The sequence below is a fragment of the Oryctolagus cuniculus genome, chromosome 16 (genome assembly GCF_051225735.1).
Source record: "Oryctolagus cuniculus isolate XC-2025 breed Fujian yellow rabbit chromosome 16, ASM5122573v1, whole genome shotgun sequence".
Lineage (NCBI taxonomy): Eukaryota > Metazoa > Chordata > Mammalia > Lagomorpha > Leporidae > Oryctolagus > Oryctolagus cuniculus.
Window position 1 is genome coordinate 4,736,890 of NC_142882.1, and position 9,256 is coordinate 4,746,145.

Below are 9,256 nucleotides of genomic sequence, written 5' to 3' on the forward strand. Positions count from 1 at the left end.
CCCATGGACGTTTGTTTGTTTGTTTCTTCTTTCCTTGTAAATGATTTATTTATTTGAAAGGCAAAGTTACACAGAGAGAGGAAGAGATAGAGATATTGATCTTCCATCTGCTGGGTCACTTCCCAAATGTCCACAATGGCCAGGGCTGAGCCAGGCTGAAGTGAGAAGCCAGGAGATTCTTCCAGGTCTCCCAGGTGGGTGGTGGGACCCAAGAATTTGGGTCATTTTCTACTGCTTCCCCAGGCCATTAGAAGGGAGCTGGATTGGAAGTAGAGCAGCTGGGACTTGAACTGGTACCCATAAGGGATGCTGGAGTCACAGGCCGTGGCTTTACCTACTATACCACAGCACTGGCCCTCCATAAATATTTTTGATAGAAGAGCATTCCCGACAGGAATTTCAAGTACAAACAGACGTCTGGATGGGTGTGTCTCTTGGTTTGTTCAAGGAGAGGTAAAGAGATGGGGAGAAGTGTGAGAAGCCATAGACCAGTGGGGAGTGCGAATCCCAGACTGGGAAATGGAAGGTGTCACTGGCAAGCCTAACATGGCTTTGACATAGAACGAAATGTAATTTACATGCTTTAAAAGAACCCCTTGGTGTGCTGTGCTGAGAACAGTCTGAAGAGAGGCAAAGGGGGAAGTTTGGAGGCTCTTGGGATATTTGGGATGATCTCAGTGACAGAGGATGGTAGTTGGAAGAAGATGGTAAATGGTGGTAGTCGGCAGAGGCAGGAATCCAGGAGTATTACTTAAATAAAAAATCTAAAATTACTATATTTTTGACAGGCAGAGCTAGAAAGTGAGAGAGAGTATGATGAGAGAAAGGTCTTCCTTTCCGTTGGTTCATCCGCCAAATGGCCACCACGGCCGGCGTGCTGCAGCGATCCAAAGCCAGGAGCCAGGTGCTTCCTCCTGGTCTCCCATGTGGGTGCAGGGCCCAAGCACTTGGGCCATCCTCCACTGCCTTCCCAGGCCACAGCAGAGAGCTGGAATGGAAGAGGAGCTATCGGGACAGAATCCGGCACCCCAACTGGGACTAGAACCCGGGGTGCCGGTGCCGCAGGTGGAGAATCAGCCAAGTGAGCAGCAGTGCCAGCCTAAAATTACTTTATTTTAAAGAATGTTTATTTTCTTTTTTCTCTTTTCTAGCAAGGTTTATTTTCCTCTACTTGAAGGAGAAAGAGACTGAGAGCAACACACACACACACACACAGAGAGAGAGAGAGAGAGAGAGAGAGAAAGAGAAATAATAACTCCCACCTTCTGATTTACTCTCCAAATGCCTGCAACAACCAGAACTGGGTGAGGCAGACTGGGAGCAAGGAACTCCCTCCAGTTCTCCCATGTGGGCGGCAGGGGCCAAGCACTAGGGCCATCATTTGCTGCCTCACCAGATACATTAGCAGAAGGCTGCATTGGGAGTGAAGCTTGTGGGACTAGAACTGGCACTCTCCATATGGGATGCAGTTGTAATCAGTAGTGCAACCAGTTGCATCACAACATCTGCCCCTAAACGTATAATTCAATTATTCCATGAAAATTTTTTAAAAAAGATTTATTTATTTGAAAGGTAGAGTTACAGAGAGGCAGAGAAAGAGAGAGAGAGAGTGCTTGCGAAAGAGAGTCTTCCATCCACTGTTACACTCCCCAGAGGAACATTGGCCAGAGCTGGCCTGATCCGAAGCCAGGAGCCAGGATCTTCTTCCAGGTCTCTCACGTGGTTGCTGGGGCCCAAGGACTTGGGCCATCTTCCACTGCTTTCCCAGGCCATAGCGGGGAGCTAGATCAGAAGAAGAGCAGCCTGGACTCAAACCAGCACCCATATGGGATGCCGGCACTGCATGCGGAGGCTCAGTCTACTACGCCCCAGTGCCGGTCCCTCACACCACGCCCTATTAAAGAGGATTTATTAAAGGGTAGTAGGAATCTGGATTCACCTGTTTCTTGTCCAGTCATCTACTCCCTAAAATAGGAAAAAGTGACTTAACACTGTGCGCATTTCACTTCACGGTGACCCTAGACCCCATAAACACATCTTGTTTCTGTTGACTTCTGAACCATTTCCACTTTATTCAGAATGTTGGAGACTTACCGGCCCCTCTGCAGTCTTTCCCAACCGTGGATCTACTGATAATTCTTCTTTGTGGAAGCCAGGAGCTGTCCTGCGCAGCTTCCCACAGCTGGTAACAATCAAAACATGTCTGCGTTGTGGGTGTGGGGGAAGAAAGGGCCCCACGAGGGTCAGTCACAAGCAAGCAGTGGCCCTGCCTCCCATCTGCTGCTCACCCACTGGACCCCTGGTGGCAGGTGAAATGCATGCATGGCGGTTGCATTTCCGGCCCTGGGAGGGCTGCCCTGCATTTCCGCTTCTGGCTAAAGTGAGTAGGCACACAGAGCTTCTGTTTCTGGTCTGGTGTGGGAGGTCCCAGATGGCAGTCTCTGTGGCAGAGTTCTGGCCTGAGGTGGTCTCTACAAGTTCCTACAGCCCCCAGCAGAGGTCTTCTGGTTTGTTCCTGAGTAGAGGAATGGGCTTGGCCTGCTTCAGAGGAGGACTGGGAGGTGGGGGGGGGCTTCCAGGCAATACTGTGGTGAGCTGAGAACGCTAGGCCTGGGCCGTGATGCCAGACCCATTTCACTCCCTGGGCACTGAGCGGGAGCCTGCGTGTGAGCAGCACCTGGCCCGTGGGTGCGGCTGACCACGTCTGTGTGGTGGGGGTCAGGGCCTGGGGTTGAGCTCTGGGGCTCAGAGGGCAAGACTGGAGAGGGAGGCCCGTTCCACAGGTGGGGCTTTTCTCGGTCTAGGGTGGAGCTCTGGGAAGCACAGCAGCTCCAGGTGTGAATGGCTGCTCCTTGTCCAGTGGCCAGCTCCTGCTTGTCGTCTGCCTTTGACACCTTCCCTTGCACATGTGTCAAGAATGGAGGTCCAGGAAGGTACGTGGCCGCTGACTTAAACTACGCTGATTCCCGAAGTCAATTTTGGGAAAATTGGCATGTTTTTCAAGTTAATTCTTCCTCTTTGAAAGTGGCATAGCTCTCCATGGGGTGGTTCTTTCTTCAGGCTATTAAAATTTTAATTATCATGAAATATTATGGGTTCTGTTTACTCCTAGACATTGCGTATACTTAGTTGCTTTTGTTTGCTTTCCTAGAAAACATGTTGCTTTAAGTACTGAACAGAATGGTTTCTCAACCTTTGTTTTTCATGACCATGACTGCTTTGAAAGTGAAGTCATTATTTCATAGAATTTTGTAAAATGTTCTTCAGATTGCTTTGATAGATAGACGATTGGATTCAGGTTATACTTTTTGTTATTTTTTAACCACAGTGTCAGAGAAATTGCATTGTGTTCTTCTCATTGCATCAAGATGAACATGATAATTGGTTTTCTCAATTAGTGATCTCCAGTATTTCTACCAAGTAGAACTTTCAGAGATGAATGCCCAACATGTCATGAATTTGTATACCACCTTGACTCTGGTTGCCTTAGCTAGGCCTGAAGAGTTTAATGTCCATCCAAGTCTAAAGGTGCAAGAACACATAGCCTGTTATGGGACATGGCAGGAAGAAACTGTAGAAGCAGAGGCTGGTGGTACTGGGATACCCTGTGGGACATTTTCTTCCCCCTAAGTCCAGCTGGAGAAATCAGTGGAATAAGGACTATCAGCATAAGAAGAGACAGAAACATTCTCTTGAACTTATTACCTGTCACCTTGTTTCAAAAGGAATATGGTATTGAGAAAATGTAGGTGTGTTTTTTAAAAAGTATAATCTATTGCTGCTCTGTTTTTTTTTAATTTTTTTTTATTTTTTGGGTTGTCCTTGCTGCCTGTGGCATGATGTTAGGAATCCTGTCAGTAGTGGGATAGGCTTTTCTCAGCATTTCATTACTCATGTCATCGATTAATGCTTCATATCTGAGTGGCTTCTTGGAGAGGGGGCAATCAGAAACTCCAGCAGGGTTGTGTGGAAAAATGCTGGGCATCTGCCCTGCCCTTTCGCTCTGATCCGCTGGGGGCCGTGACCTTGTCTCCTGCAGGCACCCCAGACACCCACAGCACTGAGGTAAGCATGCCATCTGCCACTCAGCATGGCCTGGCCACTGGCGACCACCCCTTGGTGCACCCTCCCTGCTGCTGCTTTTGCAGTTTATGTAGTATCAAATCACACTAGAGTCTTGTGTTAAGTTGCGTCTTACATTATGTGTCTGGTAAGAACTGATAAAATAACTGGAAACTATCCTGAATGTTCTTGGAACAGTTGAGGCAGCTGTTCTAATTTCAGATATAACAGACTTTAAGTCAGAAATGGTTGTAAGAAACCAGAAAGGTTATTTTATGTTGATGAATGTATCAGTTTATCAGAAGGAACAACTATGGAAATATTCTCAGTAAACCACCTTGCCTAGAAATAAGCAAATGTAGACATAATTGAAGGTGAAAAATCAGCAAATTCTACAAGAGTTGGAGACATCACAATGTTCATGGCAAATGGAACTATAAGAGAAAAATAAAAAAATATAAATATGCTCTCTCAACATAAGCTCCATTAAGTTCAAGACACTTTTGTAAGTGATGTTAATAACCGTCTAATCCATCCTAAAAAACTAAGGGTTCTCTGAGATTGCTCTCTCCCTCTTTTTAAAACTATCTTCCTCTAGACTAGAGGAGTAAGGTGCCTCTCTATTATGCCATTAAAACTGCTGCTAACTTTTTGAATTGTCTTCATCTTTTTACCATGTCCTCAACCTTGCTTGGGTAGAAGACTTATTTAAGAGTAGGTAAAAGAACCTAAGGTTGTGATAAGTCTTCATACCACCAAATGTGACTGCACAAAATATGTAGGCCAGTACTGAAATGAAATGTGTTTTATGAGCTGTGGATTGTGTTTAATCCATTTCTGGGCTTCGGAGGCCATGTAGAGCACTTTATTCCATAAATTAACACTTTAGGGCTGCAAGTACACTTGTTATATAAATGGCCTACAGAATTACCTAGGATAGTCCAAGTTATGCCTAGGATGGCATAAATCATTGCTTAGAGATGCTTAGTTGAACAAAGGTTGAGGACTGAATGGTGCGTACAACTTCCAGGACAATGGAAGTAGTGTCTACAAAGAAGTGTGTGGTGTGTCAGTTCATAATCTACTTGTGTTTATAGTGTGTCAGTACATAAGAAGGATTCTTAGCATGCATGGCTAAGAGTTTCAAGACACATGGAGAGATATGTTTGGTATTTGTATGTCTGTGTTTTGAACTCTATGTATTCATTACCTTTGTTCATTTTATTCACTCAAGTGCTGCAAGACTAAATAGACCAGATTTAAAAACAATGGCTTATTCAAACTGGATCTTTTTAAAAATTCTTATTTAAGATACACAAATTACATGTATTTCATGTATACAGACTTAGGAACATAGTGATACTTCCTCTCCCACACTCCCTCCTGCCCAGGCCCCCACCCTTCATCCTCCTTCCTCTCTTATTCCTTCTTAATTTTTACAGTGATCTAATTTCATTTACTTTATACTCATAAGATTAACCCTACACTCAGAAAAGAGTTCAACAAATAGTAAGAAGAAAAACAACACTGTTCCTCAACAGTAGTGACAAGTGTTCTAAACACACATTAAATCTCAAAATGACAATGTCACTCCTATACATTACATTTTTGGAGCTCTATTAGTTAACCACAAATCAGGGAAAACATGGTATTTGTCTTTTTGAAATGGGCTTATTTTACTAAGTATAATGGTTTCCCGGTGTATCTATTTTGTTGACAAAAGACAGGACTTCATCCTTTTTATGGCTGGGTAGTGTTCTGCAGTGTATATGTCCCATAATTTATTTATCCAGTCATCAGTTGATGGACATCTGTATTGATAACCTATCTTAGCTACTGTGAATTGAGCTGCAGTGAACATAGGGCAGAGATAATTCTTTCATAGGCTGATTCTATTTCCCTTGGGTAAATTCCCAGGAGTGGGATACTGGGTTGTGTGGTATATTGGTTTTCAGCTTTCTGAGGTATTTCCATACTGTCTTTCACAATGGATATACCAGTTTACATTCCCACCAATGGTAGATTATGGTATATTTTCCTCCACATCCTTGCCAGCATTTATTGTTTGTTGATTTCTGTATGAAAGCCATTCTAAGTGGGGTGAGGTGAAACCTCATTGTGCTTTTGATTTGCATTTCCCTGATGGCTAGTAATCCTGAGCATTTTTTCATGCATCTGTTGTCCATTTGAATTTTCTCTTTGGAAAAATGCGTGTTGAAATCCTTTGCTTATTTCTTAACTGAATTGTTTGCTTTGTTGTTGTGGAGTTTCTTGAGCTCTTTATAGATCCTGGATATTAATCTTTTATCAATTTTATAGTTCTGTCAGTTGCCTTTTCACTTTGCCAAGTGTTTCTTTTGCAGAGCAGAGGCTTCTCAGCTTGATGTATGTAATCCTGTTTGTCAATTTTGGCTTTGATTGCCTTGCTTCTGGGGTCTTTTCCAAGATGTTTTTTTTGCCTGTGCCAGTGTCTTTCAGAGTTTCCCCAATCAAACTTGATCTTTTAACAGGCAGTTAATCAGAATATATATATAAGAAATACCACAGAGTACACAGACAACATGTGAAAAGTGGGTTTACTACTAAATTGAAGGGTTCACACTATATCTGATTTGAGGAGTGTATTCAGATCTCTCTGTTGATATCCAGTATTGAAGTGGAAGTATACCTCTTTGAATGCAATAGGCCATTCTATCATGCCTTCTTTGATGAGTAAGCTTGCTTACACGAACTCTTAGGGGAATTCTCTCCAACTTTAACCTTAAAATCAAGACCAACTGGGGAATTTAAAACATTCTGGATATCATATTTTGACATGTGTTTTCTTGTTCATCTAAGGAGATGTGGTCCCCAGTGCTGTTTGTAAATTGGAGTTTCCTTATGAATGGATGGAGCTAGAAGGCAGGCATAATTCAGAAATGAGGAATACATTCAAATAACTGATTGAAAATTCATATGTAATAATCTTATTTTTTTTCCTCCTGACTCCGAGGTTTTCTTTTTGCCAGAGACTTACTTTACTTTGGATGGTCATCATCTCATGGCCTCAAATAAGATCTCTTCTCATGAAAACTCTGAAGGAATACTTGAATCTAACCAGAAATATTCTGGGTTATTGTAGAGAAGGTGGCTGAGGCTTGGGCTGTGCTGCAATCCTGGCTAGTTGGGTCTCTTTGGGTCTTCTTAGAACCTTACATGTGTACTTCTAAAGAGAGTTAACATAGATCATATGTTTAATTTCTTTTTTTAAAGATTTTTTTATTTGAAAGTCAGAGATACACAGAGTGAGAAGGAGAGTCAAAAAGAGAGACAGAGGTCTTCTATTGGTAGGTTCACCCTCCATTTGGCCACAATAGCCAGAGCTGCACCAGTCCAAAGCCAGGAGCCTCCTCCATGTCTTCCCACATTGGTGCAGGAGCCCAAGAACTTGGGCCATCTTCTACTGATTTCCCAGGCCACATTAGAGAGCTGGGTTGGAAGAGAAGCTGCTAAGACTAGAACTGGTGCCCATATGGGATGCTGGCACTGCAGGCAATGGCTTTACCCCATATGCCAGAGTGCCAGACCCTGCTTAATTTCTTGATTTTGGTGATGATATCATGAGTGTATGGATATGTCTAGACTCATCAAAAGTGTGTAATTTTTGATATATCAGGCATGCCTTAATAAATTTAAAAAGGGTGAGAACTCCCCACCCCAGACTTTTCTTCAGGTAACAGTGTGATTCTTTTGGAGATAATGTAGGGAGCTATCTGTGCTCAAACTTAAAAATTCAAGACCATTGATTCTAAAGAGATTTTAAGTAGAGTTTTCTCACCCTTGACCTTTTGGGGCCATGACAGTCAGTTGTGGGAAATAATCAATCTGTTATTCTCTAAGAAGTGTTAGCTTAGAATATAGCTATCTGTAATAATGAAAGCATTCTAAATAAGATATCATCACATCATTGAAACCATCCTGGGAAAATCACCAACTTGGTAAGTGTCAACTCTAAGCAATTATTAAATAGGGTAGTGAGTGTCATTGTTGTGAGAAAAAATAAAATTAGATGGTGAATTATACTTTGTAGCATTAACACATGTAGCCTTTTTTATGATTAAATGTTAATGATTTATTCAACAAATTTCGTTAATGTTCATAAATATATTCTGTATATGGCTTATATATTCTGAAAACTCAATTAACATTCAGATAAATTTATATATATTCACAAAACCCACGGAGGGTGGCATGAGCTTATATACATCATCAGTGGTCTCATTTATAAAGGTGTGATGTGGTCCATGCTCCAATTATGTTTTCTGGTTTTGGGTGAATACTGATGTCTTTCAGATTTAATTTATTTGAGAGGTAGAGTTACAGACGGAGAGAGTGAGAGACAGAGAGAAAGATCTTCCATGCACAGGTTCACTACCCAAATAGCCACAATGACTGGAGCTGGGCTGATCTGAAGCCAGAAGCCTGGAGCTGCTTCCAGCTCTCCCATGTAGGTGCAAGGGCCCAAGCACTTGGGCCATCTTCCACTGCTTTCCCAGGCCATAGGAGAGAGCTGGATCAAAGGAGGAGCAGCCAGGACTAGAGCTGGCATCCATATGGGATGCTGGCACTGCAGGCGAGGATTAACCTACTTTGCCAGAGTGCCAGCCCAATACTCATGTCTTTAAACACTGCATTTCCCATAGCCATTTTAGGACATTACTTGGAATCTATTTCTGTTTTACCAGAAGTCTTCAGGATGTAGGCCATAACATAGGCATTATTATGGAGGAAATTTTGCTGTAAGATACAGTCATTATGTCCATATTTGCTGACATTAAAAATATTTCAAGGGAAAATACAGATTTGACCAACTTGTAATTACCATTATTTGCCCTGAATTGTTTTGGACATTTTTACACAATTTTGTCCTACTTGATGAATGTCCTGCTATACAGTTTGTAATTAAATAGTTAAAAATGGGTGCTTCAGTGGCAAACTTCTCCCAATACTGATAGTGTTTAAAGACATATCTTTAAATATGGGAAGAACCCATCTTTCCTTCCTTTTCAAAGGCTTGAATAGTATCCTGTTGTCTGTCTAGACCATCCTTCACATATTCATTCTTTGTAGACATTTAGGTTGATTCCATATCTTTGCTATTGTGCATCATTTGGCAGTGAAAACAAAAGTGCAGAAAGATGGGGAAGAACCCATC

General features: G+C 42.3%; 1 pseudogene; it reads right to left on the reverse strand.

Annotated features, from left to right (window-relative positions):
* Window positions 1-3,486: 3,486 nt before the first annotated feature.
* On the reverse strand, window positions 3,487-3,688 carry LOC149121408 (phosphatidylinositol N-acetylglucosaminyltransferase subunit Y-like; annotated as a pseudogene).
* Window positions 3,689-9,256: the final 5,568 nt, after the last annotated feature.